This window comes from Astyanax mexicanus, chromosome 16, assembly GCF_023375975.1.
Source record: "Astyanax mexicanus isolate ESR-SI-001 chromosome 16, AstMex3_surface, whole genome shotgun sequence".
NCBI classification, from domain to species: Eukaryota; Metazoa; Chordata; class Actinopteri; order Characiformes; family Acestrorhamphidae; genus Astyanax; species Astyanax mexicanus.
The window spans coordinates 21,311,213-21,325,838 of NC_064423.1; the positions used below are offsets into that span (position 1 = coordinate 21,311,213).

The 14,626-nt window shown below is 34.3% G+C and overlaps 1 protein-coding gene across 3 annotated transcripts in view; it reads right to left on the minus strand.

Moving 5' to 3' along the window:
- nek7 (NIMA-related kinase 7) overlaps positions 1–2,246 on the minus strand; it is a 104,758-nt gene extending 102,512 nt beyond the window's left edge. The window contains exon 1 of one of the 3 annotated variants that reach the window (XM_022669760.2): positions 1,899–2,246. The gene's annotated coding sequence lies outside the window, so the exon portion shown is untranslated. The remainder of the gene's footprint in view (positions 1–1,898) is intronic. The other 2 variants (XM_022669759.2, XM_022669758.2) reach the window with 2 other exon arrangements.
- Between the last annotated feature and the right edge of the window lie 12,380 nt (positions 2,247–14,626).

Sequence of the window (14,626 nt, forward strand, 5' to 3'; positions counted from 1 at the left end):
AAGTGTAGCTCCTGTCAGTTCAGATCTTCCCTGCCACTCTGACAAAACAAGACTGTAGACTAATATCAGTTAGGGGTGGGCGATATGGCCCTAAATAAATCACAATATTTCAGGGTATTTTTGCACAAACTATACTCTTGGTGGTATGACAACATTAATTTCAAATATACACTACTGAAACAACAAATTAAACATTTTATAATGCAATAATATTGCATATATGATATGATATAACTCACTCGCATCTAAAATTATCAACAGATTGAAAATAAGAACAGTGTGAATTTTACTTTTGCTACAAACAGCAAAAAATTCCAGTTCCATGATGGCATATGGCCCTAAACTAATACCAACAAATTTCAGGGCATTTTTGCAATAACAACATTCCAAAATATGGCACCACCTTACATCAATAAAATTGTCATAAAGGTAAAAACCCACATTGCAGAGATCTAAAAATAAATTACAGAGTGGCAGTGGTGGTAAAACATGTATTAGAGCAAAGTTATTGGTAATTTGACATCAAGACCTGTTCAATACCTGTACAGATATCTAGACCTGATATTATTCCTAGTATTTTACAGCTTATATCTAAAATGGTATCTCTAAAAGTTAAAAATAAAACATACTGTTTCGGTGGTGCTATTTTAGACTAAAACAGGATTGAAGAAAATCACACCACTTTTAAGGAGATCTTTTCTTATCATAATAGCCATAACAAATGTGATCTACATAATGAAAAAAACGTTACGTATGTCCCACTTATACACCTCATTGTACTGGACGTAGATATTTCTTGTAACATTATATTATAACAAAACCAATAAACACATACATTTAAAACCAAGATATGGTAAGGAATGGTGTAATAAAAACACATTATTAGTTTGTTGCTTGACGGCAACATCATGCCATAGAGGGTTAGAGTAAACTGTTTGTATTTTACAACGAAACAGGCACATAAACAAGTAACTTAGAAGCCACATTTAATGTAACTAATTAGGCAAAGTTCATTATTAGTAACGCACTAGGTAAATAGCTAACCTAACCCAGCTGGTTATTTAGTGAGCTAAGATAGTTTAGTTAACAGGTTCCTCAACAGTGCCTCTGTCATGAAGTCACAGAAACAGCTAAACAAACTATTCACTAGTGTGTGTGTGTGTGTCACCTCGCTGACAGGTCAAGACGTTAGTAAGCTCGCTAACTGTGAACAGTCATTTCACGACTTCCTGGTAATGAGTCACAAAAAGCAGGATTTTTTAAAAAGTTACATTTAGGTTTTAAATTTAATCAATCAAAATAATAATACTCTCAGCTACATAACCATATCTGCGTTAGCTAGCTAACTTAGCTAACTCCTGACTGTTTAGCCCACGTCAACCGAGTTGCTACGCTAGCAACGCTTGAATGTTAGCCTAGCTGGCTAGCTATCTAAACAGCTAGCTGAAACTTTTCCAGAGTGAGCGTTTCCCTCATTTCCAGCGAATTCACTCATTTACAAACCTAATAAAACGCGTTTGTCCTTAATAATCGTTTTTACAACATATATACACGCGCTTAGTTTAGTGTTTGACTTATGAGACGACTTTAACTTCTAACTTCTGAACAGCGCGCAGGCTCGCTACCTAGCACTAAAGGTGGGTAACCCCGGTCCAGAAAATAAAAATCCTTCCCAGGGTTTTGTACCAACTGCCTGGGAGCGCCCTGCAGCAGAGCAGCCCAGGCACTTGGTACAAAACCCTGGGATGGATTTTTACTTTCCGGACCTGAGTTACCCACCTCTACATAGCACTAATTTAGCTTACGCTAGGTTAGCTCTCTAGCTGACTGTTGACACGGGATAACTCACAGTCGTTAGCCGGCTAGCTAACGGCTAGCTACCTCCGCTATATCCTTACCAGGAAGTGCCAGCTTAGCTCCCCACACTCCGCGCTCTGAACTCCGCACAGTCGACGGCTCCGCGCCGCTCAGCTCAGCTCAGCTCAGTCCCGGGTTGAGCTTCTGCTCACTTCTCCCGCCTCAGCGCGCGCAGCTGCTGCAGCTCGCAGGGTTCCCGAGGGTAGTCCAAGACTGCGGACTAGTGAAGATGTGCGTGTCCCCAGAGCGATCCTCTAGCTCGCCATTCCTGAGGTGTAAAACACACATCCCAGCATGCCCGATGGAAAGGGGGCGGGCTCCCGCACAGACTCCGCCAACAGCAGCGGCGAGAGCAGCCGGAGCTGGAGACTCTGACACCCGACTGTCTCACCGACTGGAGCTCCGTCTGCGGCTACCTGCTCTCTGTGCTGTTTTCTGACTGTGGAAATGACCTAGTTTTATTTTGGGTAAAACCGAAATGCATACATTCTATGTAAAAACACATTTCGTGAGGAGAAATTCGAATTAAATAGCTTAAACTCTAAACTAACTAGCTATTTAGTTAACTGTTAACTACTTCAAGAAGAAACCGATTGTTAGTTCTATTTATTTGCCTTAAAAAGTGTTAGGCTATCTACATGCTAGCTAATACATCTTGAAAATACCCAAACACACATTTAATAAGGGGAATTTCGAGTCAAGTTGGTAACTAACTAATTTGTTATTTTTATTTTTCTATTTTTTTTTTTTGGGGGGGGGGGTGTCCTCTGTGATTTTATTCCTGTCCAGAACGACCATATATGTATATTTCTCAGACATTCTCTGAGAAAATTACAGGCTGAATTATTGAGTTATTAATAATAATAATTATTAAAATGTGTTAGCTACATCCTAATAATAAAAAAAAAACCCATGTATATCAGTATATCTTGTCTTTTGTGTGTCCACAACATATTTGTTCATATTTCATAAAAATAAATGTAATAAAAATTGCAAAAAATAAAATAGGATTTACTCTGAAAGAACACACGATTACCAATACAGAGGAATGTTAGTCTTAAGTTTAAAGTACTTTTGGTAGATTTGAAACAATATTTAATGAAAAGTGGTTAACCCTAAATATAACATTTTTCTTAACTAAATGGTAAAAAATATTAACAAATGAACTATTTTCTTCTTAATTAAATGTTTTACGTCTCATATAACTACAGTTTCTAAAAAAAAGGTTAAAATAAAAAAAAGTTATGAAATTGTTGTAATTTAAGTCACATTACAATTTTAACCTAAAATAACAGCCATGTGCCCACAGTAAAAAAAAAAAAAACATGTATGAGCTGCTAATTTAATTTATCTAATTTAATTTTAAGCTGTTTTCATAAAAAATATCAAGCTATTTAAAAGTGTCCATGAAGTCCCTGTTCACCCTGTGTCATCTTGGGATAAACCCCCCTTTAAAAAAGTTACCTTTGACATAATTGACATCACAACCTTAATGGTGTTTTATATTCAAGGCACTGAAGACCCCTGCTGCATGTTCATCAATTAATAATATTAATTTGACTTCATTTTGTCTCTAGCTGTCCACACTGTTGTGGTAAAATGTCAAGGTAATTAAAATATGAAAAATAATAATCAAATGTATCTTTGAAACATAACAAGGTCTCCATAAACAATTAAAAATGTAAATTGCATTTTAAAATGCCTTGAGAATTATTTTGCCTTTAGGTTTTGAATAAGCCTAATTTTTCTGGACTGTATATTTTCCCAGAAGTAATTGCACAAATTATATATGTCATTTTAGGACCATTTTGTACTAATCATATAATGATAATACAGACATAGTGCAATTATACCCTTATAAAAAGCAACAGTTTTAAATAATAAAAACTAAAAATGTTTAAATATTTTACATAATAAAACATAGGTTAAATAAAACCACTGTTTTCAAAGTTGATCATCTGCCCTTGCAAGGCAAAAACGTTGGACAAAATGATTGAGGTCATAATCACAAATTGTCAGTAACGTAATTATCATGACAGGCATGTGATTATAAACATGAGTGTAAGTGTAATTTCTTCAGAGTCAGATCAGATGAATAAAAAACCTGTAACTGCTGAATTTAATCAAGCTCAGGTTTAATAAGTATCTGCTGTTTACTAAACCATTGTGAGTTAAATAAACTTCAAATGATGCTGCTACTGCCACTGAGAAATCTTATCGAATTAATACAAATGTGTTAGTATCTGTGACATAAAAAAAAGACATGCAGGTAGCCTACACCCTTGCTGATGCTGTAGAGATTCATATGTATTCAAAGCTGATGATCTACAACAGTGCCTTCCAGGCCAGGACCTGCAGAGTTTGGGGCCACTAGCCTACAAGGTGAAAAACTCCAATGTAGGTACTAATGGTGCCTTTTTAGGCCTAAACAAAATTGTGCACCACTTGATTAAGTTGATTAAGACTGTTGAAAATATTATCCATCTAAAGTTTCAGTCCAATTCAGGCAATGTATATGTGTATATATATATATATATATATATATATATATATATATATATATATATATATATATATATATATATATACTGTATATATATATGTATGTACAAATAGTACAGAATATTAAATCTGTGCAGTCAACATAATTCACATACTTTACACTTACAGTAAATTTACACTGTACAGTCTCTGTTTCTTTGCAGACAATTTAGGATAAGTCTACTGTAGTCTAAATTCTCAGTCTGTCAGATGAAGTTCTGCAGTTCTGTTGGATTTTAGGTTCTATCTCCTCTAAACACAGACTATTTTCACTTGACTCCTATAAAAATGAATAAATCCTGAATCCTGCATAGATTCCAAGTATCTTGTTAAAAGCTAACAAAACTCAAAAGTTATTCTTTTATTTCTATTATCAAAGAAAATCCTGAATAAGCTTGATTTACTGTAGGAAAATTGAATACAGCAAGCTGACACCAGAATCCTTATATTGCATTTAATCAGACAATGCAGTCTGAAAGATATTTTTTCCCCTGTATGGGAAACAGTATTATCCACCTCTGTTTTGACAGTTGATAATCAACAAGTGATGTGTGCTGAATTTTTTTTCTCCCCCCCGCCTGACACTTCAATAGTGCTTCTGCTAACCTTCGCACAAACACCATATGAAAAAGGTAAAGCATGCACTGTGTGTTTTCTCCTCTTCTTGAACAACGGCTGAAGATTAAAAGAAACATCTCTGGAATATCTGTCAATTCTGTTGCCGAATAATGCTGGGTAGGATTTTAATGGTACAAGTTATATTGGGCTCCCTCAACACCCACATTTTCTCTCAATGAGATCAATGCCTTGCCATGACAGATAGGGACTGTCTTTAGTATCTTCAAATTTTGGGTTTCTGAGGGAATAATTAGATGGATGGATGAGAGGCAGCGCTTCTGACTGTAAAAGGGAGCTCTATCAAGACGCTCTGGTTCAACATGCGAGTCTGTTTTGCTGAAATCTGTCTAATAATCGCGCGGAAAAGTCTATTGTTCTAAAAGTAGCACACACTGCCGGTGCAGCATTCTAAACGTATTGTAAACTTTTTCTCCTTCGCCGATATTATTTGTTTTGCCGCAAGGACTTTTGTTTGATTTGGGATTTTTTTTTTCTGGGATGCAGATTAGAATTACTTCAGGGATTTTTTTTTCCTTTCCCTTTTTCCCCCCACTACAAACTTTAGAGTCTGGCTTATCTCTTCAATAATACAACACAGGTTTTATGGGTACGAGGGAAAGGATCACGTTATAGATAAAAAAAAAACAAAGACTCTATATTATTATATCTGTCGATAAAAATCAATAGCCATGGATCTGTCTAAATGATGTTTCTGCATGTGCGCTTGCTTGCGTGCCTCATGAGATCTTTCTTAGTAAAACATTTTTTTAACGCATTAACTGAAGCATAAATGACAATGATAAAATGCCCCAGGGGAAGCTAAGCATTTGGAATTACTTGCCTTTTAGTCTTACAGTGGAGAATGGAGATTCCAGGTTATGTATGTTTTCCAACAGTACTTCCACTGTAATATATATATATATATATATATATATATATATATATATATATATATATATATATATATATATATATATATATATACAACATGTCTCATAGAGTCCAGACACCCATTATAATTATGCTACTGATGGTCAGTTGTGCAAAATGGTGAAGGTGTAAATTGCACAGGAACAATATAAGAACAGCACTGTCAACAGAGTAGAGCTTTTTGAAGCAGCTGCATATGATCCTAGGGTCACCATGTCCAATGCCAGGTGTCAGCTGGAGGAGTGTTAAGTCCTTAGCCTCGAGCAATAGAGCAGTGAAAATGCATTCTCTAGAGTGTTGCAACTTTATCCAGATCTAAATATTTTACATCAGTAACTGAGATTTTACTAAAACTCTTGTGGCTGGATACAATCAGCACTGTTCCAACCATCTAGTGTAAAATCTTCCCATAGGAGTGGAGGCTATCGTAGCTGCGAAGAGCAACAAACACTTATAATTCTGTAAGCTTTAATGATGTTCTCCAGCCCCCAGCAACACCAAATACAAGAGCATTCTCCTCCATCTCTCTCTCTCTCTCTCTCTTTTAGGGTCTTCTCTGTTGGGATTTCTGGAGAAAAGGATGATGAAATACAGGCTGCCTGTATAATAACTGCTTATGATGTAAACTTTGCATTTTTGGTACACTTTTCTATAATTCATTAAACAAACAATAGTTGCACCCATAGGGAATTAACCAAAATAAATGAAGCTTGGTGAGCTGTGCCAGGCTAGACCAGACATTTAAAGTGTTCAATTTGTCAAGGAAATTTAGAGTATCCAATTTTCCTGATCTCCATGTTTTTGGACTGTGGGATGAAACTGGAATGACTCTGTCTTGAGACCCACCTTTGTCTTGCTGGAGACAACCAACAAATTTGTGTGTGGAGGCACCATAGTCAGCACCAAAATCAGCAGCAGTTGTCATCTGTCACATGTTCAGAAGGCCTGATGTCACGGTGTCACCTTGCCTTGAAGCCGGACTTATCCCTAACCGTATCAACACTTCCCTCTTTTCGTAAATCTGCAGAAACTGTGAATATTCAGGCTGTATTGGATGGTTAAAATACAGGACACCTTTAGGAACATCTACTTCTATTCATTTTGGCATGTTGTGGTACACACTACCCCTGTATGTGTAGCTTAATAAATCTAAAAAATATAGATTTTATTAATTGTTTTGTTCCTAATTAAGTAAGACAATAAATCATAAGACTGTAAAATAGTCATTATAAAACTAAATTTCTCTAAGCTATGTGCTTCACTGGCCCCTGTTACAGAGTCTATCTATGATAGTCTAGTTGACATATTTAAAGCATGTCTTAATGAATAACATCATTGCTCTGTATTTCTAAAGCCCCATGGAGGAACTAAAGCACCACACTGCAAAAAATCCATTGGCAAAAACTAGACAAAATACATGCAAATTAAGACAAATATATGTATATTAAGCAAACAAATCTGCTAATGTGGTAACCAAATTTTTCTTAGTAAGATTTCTTACAAAAAGCAATGGCAAAGTCTCAAAATGAGTAAGGTAACTCCTAAATCGAGCAAAAAGTCACTGTTTTTGGACACAAGAATCAGAATAAGTTGATTGCTGCTTGATTGTGCATATTTTGAGTTCAAATTACTTAAAATAAGGTACAAATTCTAAGTAAGAATGATTAAGATAAATATCTAACACTTACAATGCTTAGTAAGAGAAAAAGTCTTATCAGAGAAGAAAATAAAATTTATTGCCTTGCTAAGATTTCGTTTTTTGCAGTGCATGATTAAGTTAAAGAGAGATTTCAGGATTTAAGAAGGATAATGGACACTGACTTCAATACCCATCATAACATTCAGAAAATTTCAGTTCTAACGCTTGGAATTAAACACTTTTAAAAGTTTTAAATGACCAGGATATTGGTAAACTAACTGTATTGGTTCTCATGGACCGTAGTTTATATTCACATTACAAGACATAGGTGACTTATTATCTTATTTTGTCTTTGTTTAACACAGATCTGATTTTTTCAGGGCTGTGTGGACATGTCTAATATAACCTTTTCAAATCAGATGAGTCACTTACTTATGTGATCCTATGCGACATGAATAGGAACAGTTACAACAAATGTTACTTCTTTTGCGCCATCTTTGTACACATGCACTTAATGCTGTTGGTAAAGGAAATTAGTGTCCTTATAGAAGAGTCTGTTCACTTGGCGGCCATCTTTGCCGTACCGGACCGTTACTGGTCACACAAGACCAGACAATCTTTGTAAATGTGGAGAGACAAAATACATAATACTGAAGGTCACTAATTACAACTTCAACATATTTTAAATGCCTGATAAAATCTGATTTAAAATATATATATATAGAAATAGTTTGTAGTGTTTGGCTTATGATCTTTTTGCCTTGCTCTGGGAACTAATCTTCATGTGGAGGTTTCCCCACTTGCATGTTGACCCTCCTCCACTCATGGCTTAACCAGCTTGCAGATTGGCTTTTTTTTTTTGAATGGCCGTAAACAGATGCCATGTTGAGAACTATGAGGATAGTATGAACCACACATTTATGATGTCTCTGCAGAGGCAATAGCCATAAATGTATAATTTTGCACATGGATGTAATTTTAGAAACACATTTATTCAAATTACAGCCAGATAAAGAGTAACTTCCCATCATGAATGTGAACTCTCAAGATTGCCAAATCTGATCTAAGCTAAAAATGAATGAAAAATGTTTAATGAATCTTGTAATGTGAAAGTCTAGCCTTAGTGCAACATTGAACATCTTTTGTTTAATCATTAATGAGATTGGCTTAGTTTCTCTGGCTCTGTCCTAAATTGGTTCCAGTCTTACTTGAGTGGCCGCGATTATCTCGTTGCACTTTGTCCTGTGGAGTGCCCCAGGGTTCCATGATAGGGCCAACATTGTTTAATCGCCATATGCTCCCATTGTCCAGAGTAATCAATAAATACAACATTTCCTTCCAGTTCTCTGATGATACACAGCTGTATATATCCCAGCCTTTGACCCTCAACGTTTTATTAACACTAATTAAACGACTATAGGACATTAAGTCTTTGATGTGTCATAATGTTCTCCTGATAAATAAGGATTAAATGGAGAACACAGTCTCTTTCACCTTACGGAAATGCGGTATTTTAAAGGTCCACCGCAACCTTTTATTGGCTAGTAGTGAGAAACCTGTTCTGTACACATTTTATTGCCATCCTTATCGAGTTTTCCAGCCTGAAATAAAAAAATACAAAAATTATATATGATGTATAAAACCTTTCCACAAACAGCTGCATTGTTTATTAGTGTTGTTTAAAATTGTTTTGAAGATTAGTCCTGCATTAAAGTGGAAAAGGCACCCACAACTTTTCCCACAACAGATATAATATTTGGAAATTGTTTCCTGAAGACTCAAGTACTTTTGAGGTAATTTCAGTAAATTCTAATTTATATCAATTAATACTTGTGTCCATATTATGGTCCATCGTCTGTTCTGTAAATCTGTGCATTTAAATTTTATTCCATCTATTTCTTGTAAAGAAGATGTAAAACCTGTTAAAAAAAGTGCAATTTAAGTATTAAATATGATGTATTAATATTATTATTATTATTATTATTATTATTATTATTATCATACTCAGGTCTATTTTTATTATTAGATCATTTATTTAGTTTAAATAGATTAAAAGTGGGTGCATTTTTTACTGTAACAGCATAAAATAATTCATTATTAAGATCATCTTCTGTTCAGATTTGATTAAAAAAAGTTCCTGCATCATGTTGATAGTAAATACGCACTTTGTTTATAATAAAAATGCACTTTAAAACACATTGTTCAGTCAAAGTTACTACAAAAAATTATATGACATTTTATTGTTATATTATATTATGTTGTTATATTGCATTATATTATGTTATATTGTATTATATTATATTGTATACATACATAATATAGGAAACCACCAGCATTTGTGAGGAACGTATATTAAATAAATATACCCCAGTATTTCAGACTCTTTCCACCAGCCAGGCTTTCAGCCGGCACTCAATTTGACACCTTTCCTGAACTGCCACTTAGACACTCAGTGGCAGCTTCAGCTTCTGCTAATGGAGATGTTTGTGCGGCTCAAAAAACCCTGAAAGCCAAACTGGCAGGTATTTCAGTACCTGAGCACCTGTATAAACCTGGTTTGAGTGAATGAGACCCTTAACATGAACTTCATTAAGCATTTAATTTATCATTTAACACTTTTAATTATGTGTTTGTTTGTTTGTTTACTTTGTTTTACCCTCCATGAATTCTTTATATCTGTTTAATGAGCTGTGTTGGTGAGCATAGGCAGAGGGAGTAACAGCAGGGGACAGTCAAGGACATGCCTAGACAATCGACTGTGGCAAAATAGTAAAATGTTTCATCATTGTACCAGGCTATTTTTTAAGTTATTCAATGATAAATATTAGATCTTAGATATATATCATCTTACCTGCTTTTGAGAACTGATCTCTGGTTTTAAAATGTTGAGTCTTTTAGGTATTCTCAATCTTCTGTAGCTGAAACTGTTGCAAGATGCTTGTCAGTTATTCTGGAAGTAAATATTATTGTCTCACTTAATATTAGATGCTCACTTATTATTGGATATTTCTAATGGCTAAGATATTCCACTGATTTAATACATTAAATAACTGGAAATCCTATTAACTAAAGTGTATATAATTACTGAGTGTGTAAGTGAAGGGGTTTATTATATAGACAATATTGTTTAAATGTTTTAGAAAATTGGTTTGTGTCCCAGCATTATTAGAAAATTTCTTACAACATTATTGAGAAAAACTAAAACTTACTAATTAACTAGATACCAAGTTGTTATTTAGAGTTGCTTTCTCATTATTTTGAGATACTATGTTGTTATTTTGAGATACTAAGTCATTTTTTGTCAGTATCTCAAAATAATGACTTAGTATCTCAAAATAACCCTTGTAAAAGAAAAGTGTATTAGGTTTATTTTTAAAAGTATATTTAACATGGAAAAGTACATACTTTTTAAAATTGAAATATGTACTTAAATACATACTAAATGTACTATTTTGGAACAATTTATGGCAACTTAAGTATATTTCAATTGTAATTTAGCTTTATTTAAACACAGCATAAAATGATTAAATTGTACTTTTGAGTGCTTTTTTTCATTCAACGCCTGTGAAGTAGATTTAAGTATATGTTTCTTTAACACCTTTTTTTAATACACTTGAAGCATATTGTAAATGTACTACTTTGCATATTGATGCACACGATGTGTGCACCTTAATGCTGCTGGAACAAAAAAATACACTAAAGTGCAGTTTAAGCAGTATTAAATGCCACTATATATTTTTCTATAAACACAACATTTAATTTAAAGGCTGTTGCTTGAACAATCCATTTTATGGAAAGACAGAATAAGTATATTTAATGTATTTTCATAAAGTAAATTAAACATAATTTTAAACATACTTTTAATGCTCTTAAAGGAGAACTGCAGTGTAAAATTGACTTTTGGTGTAGTAAAACCTGAAGAGAGTACTTACCTAGCTTTCCGAGTTATGCCAGTTATTTCTTTACGTTTGTCCGAACATGCTTTAGAATGGACGATATGGGGCATATTTTGCACCTGCAGATAAATTTTTATTTTTTTTTTCCGACGTTATCCAGGCTCAAAGTAGCTTCACACCTCATTGGTAGATTTCAGAGAGCTCTGACATTTAAAACGAGGCATTTACAACTTAAAACTGCAGGAGAAATTCATTAAAAGCCACTGTTTATATCCCATAGCATAGGTAAATCTCCGGGTACCGCCATCTTTAACATCATTTACATTTAAGTCACAATAAGTCAACCTTTGAGCACTAACAGTATTTTTTTTGAGCAAAGTTTATGTAATTTGTTGTTGGTTCTTTGCATTCTAATATCAACAGTAACCAGCTGTAATTCGTGCATTTCCAAGGGATAATTTTTGCAATCTGCTCAACTATCCTATGTATTTGTTTGTTCTTGATGGTTGACTTGTTGTGACTTAAATTTAATATGACGGCGCTCAGAGATTTACCTACGCTATGGGATGATGTAAGTTCTAAATAGTATCTGAATATAACCACATCATATCGCTATACTAAAATATGAGATAGCAGTTTACTTAATAGTGAGGAAAAATACTATATGAGCTGAATTTTTTTTATTTTATTTTAGGTGACAAAAATGGACTTCCATACATCTCTCTCATGTCAGTACAGATCAATAGATATCGATAGTTTTTTTAAATCTTTGGGCCAGTTCAATCAGAGATTGTTATTTTAAAAGGATTCTGAGCTTTTGGGAAATCATCCAGGGCTTTAAGCCAACCAAAGTGATGAAAGTGTCTTTCCTCATTTTCCTGACTTTCCAATTATTGCACTGTTCCTCTGGCAGTTGGATGTAAAATACTTTGGAATTCATCTGCAATTTTTAACTGAGTGGTCCTATCTCAAAACATATTCAAATCCAGATTAAATATAATAGTATATTTTAATAATACCTCTTTATTTGCAACTAAATACTGTTTTTTTTTTCTTAATTCTCTTCTGACTCAGGCCGAGCTGTACGCCAAGGACACTGGTGAAATCTGAGCTGGAAGTGGAGGTGTTCATTCTATTGTGATTGTGTAAATGAGGCAAGTACACACACGCAAATGCACTACTTACATTAGTGCTGGCTTTCCTGCTCCTCACTGGCAACATGCCCGCGTCCCTGCACACAACGTGGCTCAGTCAAGTGTGAGAGTGTGTGCTGTGTGGGGACTGTCATGCATGCCTGTGTGTGTGTGTGTGTGTGTGTGTGTGTGTGTGTGTGTGTGTGTATGTGTGTGTGACAGACAGACAGTATGCAGTAATTTATGTATACTGTATGTTCCAAGGAGGAAGGAGTGCTGGTGCAGAAACCCACCATGAATGTGCACACACTCACACACACACATACACACACATATATCCCCTATTCAATGTCATATGAGTGCAGTTAGATGTTCACGTCTCCTGACACTGCTCTTTCATCTCTGCTGTGTGTGTGTGTGTGTGTGTGTGTGTGTGTGTGTGTGTTGTACCAGTCATTTTAAACCGGCTCTGATCTGCCCAGTAGTCTCGCTCAGTCTCACTTTACCTATTGTATAAAGCGCATAATCATCCCACTCCTGTAAATGTAATGATTCCTTTGTGAGAAAGGGTTCATATATCAGTTAAACTCACCCATGAGAACAAAAAATAGTCCGTTTTTTAATTTAATAGCCGATATTACTTCTATTAAAGCACCCATGACCTACAATATACTGTGTTTTATTTCCTCCTTGGGATGCACTTATATGATATTTGTTTGGGATATTGTAATAAAAACAGTCATTATTATTTTTTCCACGACAGGTTTCCAGCTTACTTCACTTAGAATGAACCCTCTGAACCCTTTAAAGACCCTTTTTAAAGCTAATCACCTCAGGTCTTCTTTACCCTTTAATACTGTAATATTTACAGACAAAATCGATTCTGTTGATTGTGTTTTTAAAATGGCAATTTTATTACAAAGAGAGAAAGAAGTTTCTTAACTTTCAATGGAAGTCATTGAAAGATTGTATTCTGAGTCATGTTGGAATTTTGGCGCTTTTTCTTGGTTCATTCTTTGTGAAAACTGCAAGATTCACAATATGGCAAAATGAGATACAAGGTGAAAGGTGAAAGTGAAAAAATACATATTTAATAGCTTCAAAAACAGTTACTGTACCATTTATATAATAGGTACTAGAGGTGTGCTGTATTGTATTATACGCAATAATATCGCCAACATTTTTGAATATCATGAACGATATTATACTCTAGAATATTGTGCCATATCACCCATCCCTAATAATCACATCAGGGCACTACTTTTTTGCTGTTTTTAGCAAAAGAAAAATTCACACTGTACTCATTTCCCATTATATATCTACTAGAGACAGATTATTTCTGTCCAGTATCATTTATTTTACTTTAATCCTGGACATATGGAGATATTTGGAGTGCATTATTAGTATCATGACATATTGGATCATTGATTTCTGTTACAAATCAGAAAAAAAAAACATTTTTTAATATCTCAGTTATGGATGTGCCATGTCATATTGTATTGTATGTAAAATGTAATTTTTATTTTGTTGCAGTAGTGTATTCTTGAAAAAAAACAATTATTCAGTGTTTTGTCATATCGCCAAGAGTATTGTGTCATATTGAGAAATATCGTGATATTGTTTTAGGGCCATATCACCCACCCCTAGTAGGTATATTCTTAAAAATACTTTCACCAAAATTGCAATTTTACAGAAGAAATGATAAACATTTGTAGCACTTCGCAGAAGTCACTGTATAATGATTTTATTTCCATGGTCCACTCAAAGTTTGGTCAGTGGTGATATACATTTCATTGCACTTACTAAATAATTTATATTACTTTCAGAAAAATACTTAAAAATAATGATACTAGAGAATTATTACTTTGGTTTCATTGAAAAGCATGTTTGTAAAAAAAACATGGGTGTGAAGAACCTTTAAGATGATGTTAAGTTTTTTGTAAAGGTTCTTCATACTCACATTCTCTAAGAAACATGGTTGTTAATGTGACAAAAAGTGGTTAATTTAAACT